The sequence below is a fragment of the Lathyrus oleraceus genome, chromosome 6 (genome assembly GCF_024323335.1).
Source record: "Lathyrus oleraceus cultivar Zhongwan6 chromosome 6, CAAS_Psat_ZW6_1.0, whole genome shotgun sequence".
NCBI lineage: Eukaryota > Viridiplantae > Streptophyta > Magnoliopsida > Fabales > Fabaceae > Lathyrus > Lathyrus oleraceus.
In genome coordinates this window covers 269,005,528-269,015,065 of record NC_066584.1, presented here as the reverse complement: position 1 = coordinate 269,015,065, position 9,538 = coordinate 269,005,528, and positions in this window count along the sequence as shown.

The window sequence follows — 9,538 nt, the reverse complement described above, 5'->3', positions numbered from 1 at the left end:
CAGTGGAGAAGACATTAGAGGTTGAGGAAGGCTGAAAGAGAGATGACTTCGAGGGATACTGGAGAATCCAACAACATCATGGTTCCCACAAATGCTACAAATTCGACCAAACCCCTTGTGGGAAGGAAGTTGTTTCGAGATGAAAACAAAAATCAGAAAGCTCAAGAGCAACAAATAAAAAAGGAATAAATTCTCACTGACGACTTTGAGTCCGATGGAGTGTCATCTGTTAATATGAATTGCAATGTGGTCTCAGTTCTGCCATACGAATATAATCAGGAGATGGAGATTAAAGATAATGAGGAAGCGGATGTTGTGGAGATGGCGAAGCGTAAACCTGTGTGTTACTATTTTCTCAACAACGGCGTTGTCGAAGAGCAGAACACTCTTTTTGAAAGGCCTCACCAAGGGATGCAGAACCATCTCAAGCCCCTATACATTAGAACTAAAGTTAAACATGTGGAGGTGAACAATGTTCTGGTGGACGGAGGAGCAGCAGTCAATCTGATGCCTCTGTTCATGTTAAAAAAGATATGTATGTTTGATACTAATGTTAAACCTCATAATATGGTATTGTCAAACTATGAAGGTAAGATAGGGCAGACTCCGGGTGTCATACAAGTAGATATGCTTGTTGGATCAATCACAAGACCAACAATGTTCATGGTGATACCTGCGAAGGCGAATTACAACTTGCTACTAGGAAGGGAATGGATCCATGGAATAGGGGCAGTTCCATCGACCATGCATCAGAGGGTATCCATCTGGAGAGAAGATGGTGTAGTAGAAAATGTTGAAGCTGACCAAAGTTACTTCATGGCAGAAGTGAACCATGTAGATAAGAAGAACTTTGACAGGAACTTGGCTCATATAGGACCATGCCACCCAGCTGAAGACAGCTACTCCCCAAATAAAAATGCTTTGTATTTCTTGACTCTACATCCCAATGGCTTTCAGTGGGATAGGGAAATTATGGGGGACCCAGAAGAAGGGGAATCATCTGAAGTACGGCCAACAGACTGGGATGAAGACCTGGATTATGCCTGAGTCTTCTTTTTTCGAAAAGATTTCGGCCTACATGGCTGAGAACAAAAGAAAAGCGGCTCTCGAAGCCGAGATAACTAACATGGCCGACGAAGCCACATATGGTGAAATTTATAATGCAGGACCTAGGGAGTACTTTAAACCAAAACCCCCTGATGAACAGGTGCCTATGGAATTAACAGACCAGAGGTTAGATGCCATATATGACGAAGAGCCTCTGGGATTCGAAAAAGATCCAGTAACGTCGAGTGCGAAGATGTTAGCGCAAGATCCTCTTGAAGAAATTGATCTTGGAGATGGGAGTTCAAAAAGAATCACCTACATCAGCACTAAACTATACCCCAAGTTGAAAGTAAGAGTAATTGAACTGCTAAGAGAAAACAAAGATTGTTTTGCTTGAGACTACGACGAGATGCCTGGTTTGAAGAGGGACCTGGTCGAATTGAAGCTGCCTATCAAGGATGGCAAGAAGCCCATCAAGCAGACTCCAAGGAGATTCTCCCCAGAGATCCTCTCAAAGATCAAAAAAGAGGTCGAAAGGCTTCTTCGATGCAATTTCATTAGGACCACAAGGTATGTCGAATGGATTGCAAACATAGTTCCTGTTATCAAGAAAAATGGCTCTTTAAGAGTATGTATAGATTTTCGTGATCTAAATGCAGCAACTCCTAAAGATGAGTATCCAATGCCTGTGGCAGAAATGCTGGTTGACTCAACTGCAGGCTATGAATATCTCAGCATGCTTGATGGATATTCTGGATATAACCATATTTTCATTGCTGAAGAGGATGTTTCCAAAATAGCATTTCGATGTCCAGGGGCAATAGGCACTTATGAGTGGATAGTTATGCCCTTTGGTTTAAAAAATGTTGGGGCGACATACCAGCGAGCAATGAATTCTATATTCCATGATTATATAGAGACATTTATGCAGGTTTATATAGATGATATTGTGATAAAATCTATATTAGACAAAAATCATCTAACCCATCTCAGCCAATCATTCGAAAGAATGAGAAAACATGGCTAAAAGATGAATCCTCTTAAATGCGCATTCTTTGTGCAGGCTGGAGATTTTCTGGGCTTTGTGGTCCATAAAAAGGGGATAGAAATCAATCAGAATAAGACGAAGGCTATTATCGAGACCAAAGCACCATCAACTAAGAAAGAATTGCAATCATTATTAGGAAAGATAAACTTCCTGAGAAGATTCATCTCAAACTTAAGTGGTCGAACTCAAGCCTTCTCTCCCCTCCTACGCCTGAAACAAGGGAAGTTCGAATGGAATGATGAACATCAAAAGGCATTTGACAAGATCAAGCACTATCTGACGAATCCTCCTATCTTGGTACCAACATGTGGAAAGAAGCCTATGAGACTGTATATATCAGCTTCCGACACTACTATAGGTAGCATGTTGGTGTAGCACCTCAAATTTGCACCTCCCATCTTGTACATACATTTTCATTCTTAAGTCATTAGCATTGCATTGTCCACTGCATAGCATTGCATTATCCATTGCCAAGTCATCAGTCATCAGTCATCAGTCAAGACTGGTCAGGAGATCCAGTTGTGCAAGCAAGCAAGTGTATTTGTCATGGAAGCAAAGCCCTAGGGTTGGTTCAATGAGTTCATATGATTCAAGGATCATTTTGAAGTGGTTTGGCCAAAGGTTGGATGCTCAAAGCTCAACAGTCAATGATCAGTTCATCTGAAACCCTAGAAAGTCAACCAAAGTGAACTATCAGTTCAATCATGGATTTGAAGGTGGGAGATGGTTAGAGAGGCCTCATTCATGTCCATACAAGTCTCATTTGACATTTCAAACATCAACAATGAAGAATTTGAGGTCAGATGAAAAGTTTCCAAAAATAGTAAGTGACCTGTAATTTGAAATTGCCAAAAATGGAAAGGTCTTCTCCTCAAGATTACATCATCAAGCAAGCTTCAAATGAAATTTTGTCAAACATGAAAGTTTAAGATCTTGCTCTCACCTTTCCAAAAAGTCTAAGAACATGAATTTCTCATGTATGGTTGAAGAGATATGGATCAATCATGGTCAAAGGAATTTGAACTTCAAGAGTGCATAACTTTCAAACCATAAGGCCAAATGGAGTGGTTCTTTTTGCAACATTTCTCTCTTGACATGCACTATCCAATTCATGCATCATAAGCCATGCATTTTGATCACAAAAATATTTGCATTTTCATTTGAATTTTGGAGGGAAATTCCAAATTTGAAAACTATGCATTGTTTTCATATTGTATCACTTGCATTTGGCTAAAAACAACATTTCAAGGGAAATTAAAACAGGATTCGTGCACTGTAGCATTATATTCTCATGCATAAGGTGCATTTGCAAAATTGGCATTATACCTTCAATTTTCACTAATCCATTTGCATTGCTTAATTGTGATTAACAAACATGATTAGCATACCATATATAAGTGAAATCATAACAGAAAATAGGATTAACAACACCAGAATTCAGATCTAGATCCAATTTGCACATTTTTCTCTCTCACTTTTTCTTCAATTTTCTTAATACACATTGCTATTTCCTCGAGTGATTCATCATCCACAAGCATAATGGAGCATTGTTGAAGCTAGATCCAGCAAGAATCGTGCAGATTTGAGGACTGTTGAAAGTTGCATCCATTAATGGCAGTTGAAGATTTAAGCAATATCAAGCACGATTGAGCACTAATTCTTCATCCATTCATTCATCTAAGCATTGGAGATCATCTGTTTCTGCTTTTCAGGACTTGAATCAACCAATTCCACTTCTGTTTCTCCAACAAGGTCAGAACTCGAGTACTTTAATTCATGAAATTGATGTATGCATGCTATAGATCTCTCATTGGTGATTAATCTGAGCTTTGTTCCATGAAATTCCATGAAGAAATGACTTAGTTCTGTTGATTTTAAGTTTAGCATATGAATGTTCTTGGCCTCGATTCTTTTGATATAGTTTGAATTAGCATTAACCAAGCCTTGATCCGTGATGTATGTTGAAAGATGAATGCAATGGTGTATTGGTTTTGCATTTCTGTGCACATGTGTTCTTGAGCTCAAGAACACGATGAATCTGTATGAAGAACTTAGGGTTTTTGTTCCAGAATGTTGTTTGATCCTTTGTAGCGCGCGTTTGCATGCGTTTCCCTGTTAATAAGCATGTACTGGTCCACATGTAGCTTACATGGCATTATGGTTGGTCACCGTTCATTTGCCTTGCCACGCAACTTAAATGAAACGGCGCGTTTCATTAGGAAACCCGCTCAGTTCAAATCTTGGCACGGTTCGATCCTTAGTGGAGACAGTTTCAATTATACGCCTTGCATTTTATTCCATTGTTCTAACACATTCATGCTATGCCTTGTTCATGTTTTTTTAATTTCTTCTCCACTTCCGAAATTCATAACTCCATGATTAATGATCCAAATGACCTGGGAATTTTTGCATGTTGTTCCTCATGATGTCTAATATTTTATGACTATTTTTCCTGAAATTGTGCACGGTTTAAAAATGTTTTGGCTTAGGGTTTGTGTATGCATGTGTTTTCTTGACCTTGCTTGCCATTTTCTTTGTGAAATGATGAGTTTTAATCCATTGCCTTTGAAACTTTTCATGCTTAAACTAGACATCTTTAGGGACCTTTTGGTGTTGAGTTTTCATTTTTAGCATTTCTGGTTGTTGAGATTTGCTCTGGTTAATGTAGGTGTGACAATGTGTGTCACACCTTTGCTTGCTCAATTTGATGATTTTCTTTGCCATGCCAAATTAATGCCAATTGATGTGATTTTTTGCATGTTGCTTCTTCTGGATGTTGGGATTGCTCATGAATGTTTGTAGAATTTTTGGATTGATTTATGATTTGTTTGGTATTTTTCTTGCTGGATGACCATTTGTGGACTTTTCGATAGTCATGAACTTCAATGATTTGTGAAATGCTGGTTGTATATCATATGAATGTGAAATTTTGCACATTGTTTCTAGACACTTTGAAGTTTATTGTGGCTTTGGTTTTGGGCATTTATCATTTGTCAATTCTGTTTTAGGCTTGTGTTAAGTTGATGTAGCAAATTGGTGTGCTATTGAGCTTGTTTGTGCTTACCTTGCCTTATGGAATTTGATTGATATGCTTAAACTTCTCCAAATTCCTTGATTTTTGGTGTGTTGATCATGTTATGTGTTCTATTTAGCCATGATTTTTCTTGGGATTTATTGAGCCATTTTTGAATTAATGTGGATGTGTTCATTCTGTTGCTTCAATGAGCTTCTAACTTGCACGCTTTGTCTTATTTGACTTGTGAAATGAATTTGGTGAATGCTATTGACATGGAACTTTTTGGATGATGTTCTTATTGGATTGAAGTTGATTCATGTCAATTTTCATGTTCTGTTTTGAATTATTTCCCCCTCTTTGACCCTAGGCCTTGTCCTAGTGGTTGGTGCTTATGTTTGAGCTTTGTTTTCAGGATAAGAAGCATATGGCCATGAGGATTGATTCACATTGCTTGAGTTGGATTATTTGAGCTTTGTTGACTAAGCTTGACTTGTTTTGTAGATTGCTTTAGCTCATTTGAGTTGAGCTAGTGCTTTGCACATTGTTGCCTTGCTTGTTTGACTGTGTACAGTTAACTGTTGATTATTGAACTGTCTGTTTGACTTTGTGAGTTGTGTACTGACTGAGTTGGATTGTTCTCAGGTACATTAGTTGCTTAAGTTCTTTTGAACTTGTTTTTGCTGTTGCTTGGTTGCTTAACCATTAGAGGTATAACTCACTGACTTCATGTAGTCTGGAAGACCTGTCCTGTTACTTGGGCAGACACCTGTCTGAAGTCCTCCTTAAGAGGCAATGCTTGTGTTTGTTTATCTTTGTGCCAAGCAGGAAAAGACCTCTATGAGACAATTGGCAGATAAAAGAGATGTGCAATCCATCTCCTGCTATTCAGTTGAGTCATCCCTTTGCTCACACACCTTGTGTTGATGCATTGTGGATATTAACCCAAGATCATGTTGTGTCAGTCATTTGTGGAGAAGAGTTCCAACTTTCTGAACTCCCACACTTTCATTTGTCTGAAGCTCTCCCAGGCCAGGGATAAGAGCTGTGAAGTCTTATCTTCACTTCCCATTTCATATGCTTCACCCTAACTCTCAATGTTAGGGTTAAGAGCTAACATCACCCTGTTACAGTGGCTTGTGTTTCACAGCCTAACCTTGTGTGAGCCCACTTTGTTTGTATATAGTGTGTGCTATTTGTGTGAATGTTTGCTTTGCCTGTGCTATTTAGGATAGCTTGCTCCCTGTGCAAGTTAGATAGAAACTTCAACCTAGGACCATGGTGAATTTACATGATAACTATTAGGCTCGAGTTAGTCTCCCTTCTAGTTTGTCATTCCCCAGTCTCTGGTTAGGTTAGAAGTTCTTTCCCTGCGTAGGGGAACTACGTCGCCCTGATCCTCATACCAGATGAGGTACGTAGGCAGGAGATGAGCTGATCTCTCCGGGCGCCCTTTTTGTTTTGTCTCTTGTGTGTGTTAGGAGATGGATGTAAGCCCAGCAATTGGCATTCCGTATCCTTTTGTTGTGTGCTTGGAGTCCGATGTAAGCCCAGCGATTGGCATTTGGTTTCCAGTGTGTGTTTGTTTGGTTCGGAGTCTGATGTAAGTCCAGCGATTGGCATTCGGTTTCCATGTTTGCCTGTTTGTGTGGAGTTTGACGTAAGTCCAGCGATTGGCAGTCGATTTCCTGTGTGGTTTTGTTTGGCGTGCGTTAGCCGAGCTACGAGTGCTCTGATTCTTCTTTAGTCCGAGAAGATACGTATGCATAGGATGCGACATCCTAGCGAGCACGTTTCCCCCTGTCCCGAACTACGTTGACTCTGATGTTTGTGCCTGACAGACTACATAGGCCCAGGATGCGATATCCTGCCGAGTCATGTTTCTCTTGTTTTCTGTGTCTCTTTCCAGCCTGTGTTTGATGTTTGTGAGCAGTTTTAGCAACCTTTATCCTTCCTTTTGTGCGTGGATCCTGTCGAGTACGACGGATGCGTAGGGGTGCTAATACCTTCCCTTCGCATAACCGACTCCCGATCCCATCTCTTTGGTCGCGAGACCATGTCTTTTCCAGGTTTACTTCGAGCGTTTCCTTTCCCTCTTTTGGGATAAATAACGCACGGTGGCGGCTCTGTTGTTTCGTTTCCCGCCGGTTTTTCGCATAATGCGACAGTTGGCACAAGAGAATGAAGATGGCGTCGAAAGAGCCATTTATTATCTTAGTAGGGTTTTAAATGATGCAGAAACTAGATACACTTCAATAGAAAAGTTGTGTCTTTGTTTGCATTTCTCTTGTACTAAACTCAAGTATTATATAAAACCTATTGATTTATACGTCTCTTCACACTTTGATGTCATTAAGTATATGTTATCGAAGCCAATAATGCACAGTCGAATTGGCAAATGGGCATTAGCCCTCACTGAATACTCTTTAGCCTTTATGCCTTTAAGGGCAAGGAAGGGACAAATAGTATCAGACTTTATTGTAGACCATGCAGTGGTCGAAAGTCCCAAACTTCAAGTTGAGTTAAAACCTTGGAGATTATTCTTCGACGGTTCCACTCATAAGGATGGAAGCGGAGTAGAGATCATGATAATTTCTCCTGATGGAATTCCAACAAAACTCAAATATAGAATCTAAGGTCCCCTTTGTTCTAACAATGAAGCAGAATATGAAGCCCTCATTGCATGACTTAAGGTTTTGTTGGAATTGGGGGCAACTAGGGTCAAAATTATAGGAGACTCAGAATTAGTAATTAAGCAACTAAGGAAGGAATACAAATGTATAAAAGAAAATTTGATTATGTACTTCGTCATTGCAAATAGGTTGCTAAAAAAATTGGAATATATAGACATAAAACATGTTCCTAGAATAAAAAACCAAGAAGCTAATGACTTAGCACAAATAGCCAGATTGTCTCCGACAGATTTGGAAAGCACTCAGTTAGGATATGCTAACAAATAAGAGTTTGAAGTACTGGCCATTGATACCTTAATGGAGACAGATTGGAAGAATCCAATTATTAATTATCTCAAGGACCCTTCGATAGATACAAAAAGAAAAACCAAATACAGGGCTTTATCTTATGTTTTGATGGGGAATGAATTATTCAAGAAAACCCCTGAAGGGATCCTGTTGAAATGTTTAGGAGAAAACGAGGCCAACTTAGCATTATCTAGTGTACATAGTGGAGCCTGTGGAGCACACCAGGCAGGCCATAAGATGAAATGGTTGCTTTTCAGATATGGAATGTATTGGCCCACCATGTTAAAAGATTGTATAGAGTTTGCTAAGGGTTGCCAAGAATACCAAATACATGCAGGAATTCAACATGCTCCTGCAAGTGAGCTTCATGCAATTATCAAGCCTTGGCCTTTCAGAGGTTGGGCATTAGATCTAATTGGGGAAATTCGACCTACTTCATCCAAAGGTCAAAAGTACATCCTTGTAGGAATTGACTATTTCACTAAATGGGTCGAAGCAGTACCTTTAGTAAATGTGGATCAAGAAACTGTCATTGAATTCATTCAAAGGAAAATATTATATAGATTTAGGATCCCATAAAGTATAACAACAGATCAAGGATAAGTTTTTACTGGTCGAAAAATTCAAGAATTTGCAAAGGAAATGGGTTTCAAATTATTAACATCCACACCCTATTATGCTCAAGCCAATGGGCAAGTCGAAGCAGCCAATAAAGTAATAATTGGTTTAATAAAAAAGCATGTAGGGAGGAAGCCAAAAAATTGGCACAAAACTTTAGATCAAGCACTTTGGGCTTGTCGAACCTCCCATAAAGAAGCTACTAATACTACACCTTTCCAACTTACATTTGGGCATGATGCAATATTACCTGTCGAAATCTACTTGCAATCAGCGAGAATCCAAAGACAAGGAGAAATTCCTTCTGACCTATATTGGGAAATGATGATGAATGAACTGGTTGATTTGGACGAAGAAAGGTTCCATGCATTAGAAGTATTAAGAAGACAGAAGGAGAGGGTAGCAAGAGCATACAACAAGAGGGTCAAAGGTAAAACTTTCATTATGAATGATTTAGTTTGGAAAGTTATATTACCTATGGATCGAAAGAATAAAACATTAGAAAAATGGTCTCCATATTGGGAAGGACCTTTTCGAATTATAAAAGCATTTTCAAATAATGCATACGAAATAGAAGAACTAGCAGAGGATCGAAGAATCCTAAAAGTAAATGGAAAATACTTAAAGAAGTATAAACCATTTGTGCATGAAGTTAAAATCATAACAACGTAGTAAGCAAAGAACAATCATAGCCAAGATGGTGAATATATTTAAAACTTCAAATTTTGCTAAGATGGCTTTGTCTTAATCAAATTACAAACAAACAAAAGTCGAATAGAACAAAGACAAGTGGAAATCAGAAAGGGATAGTGGCCTTCATCTGGTCATACT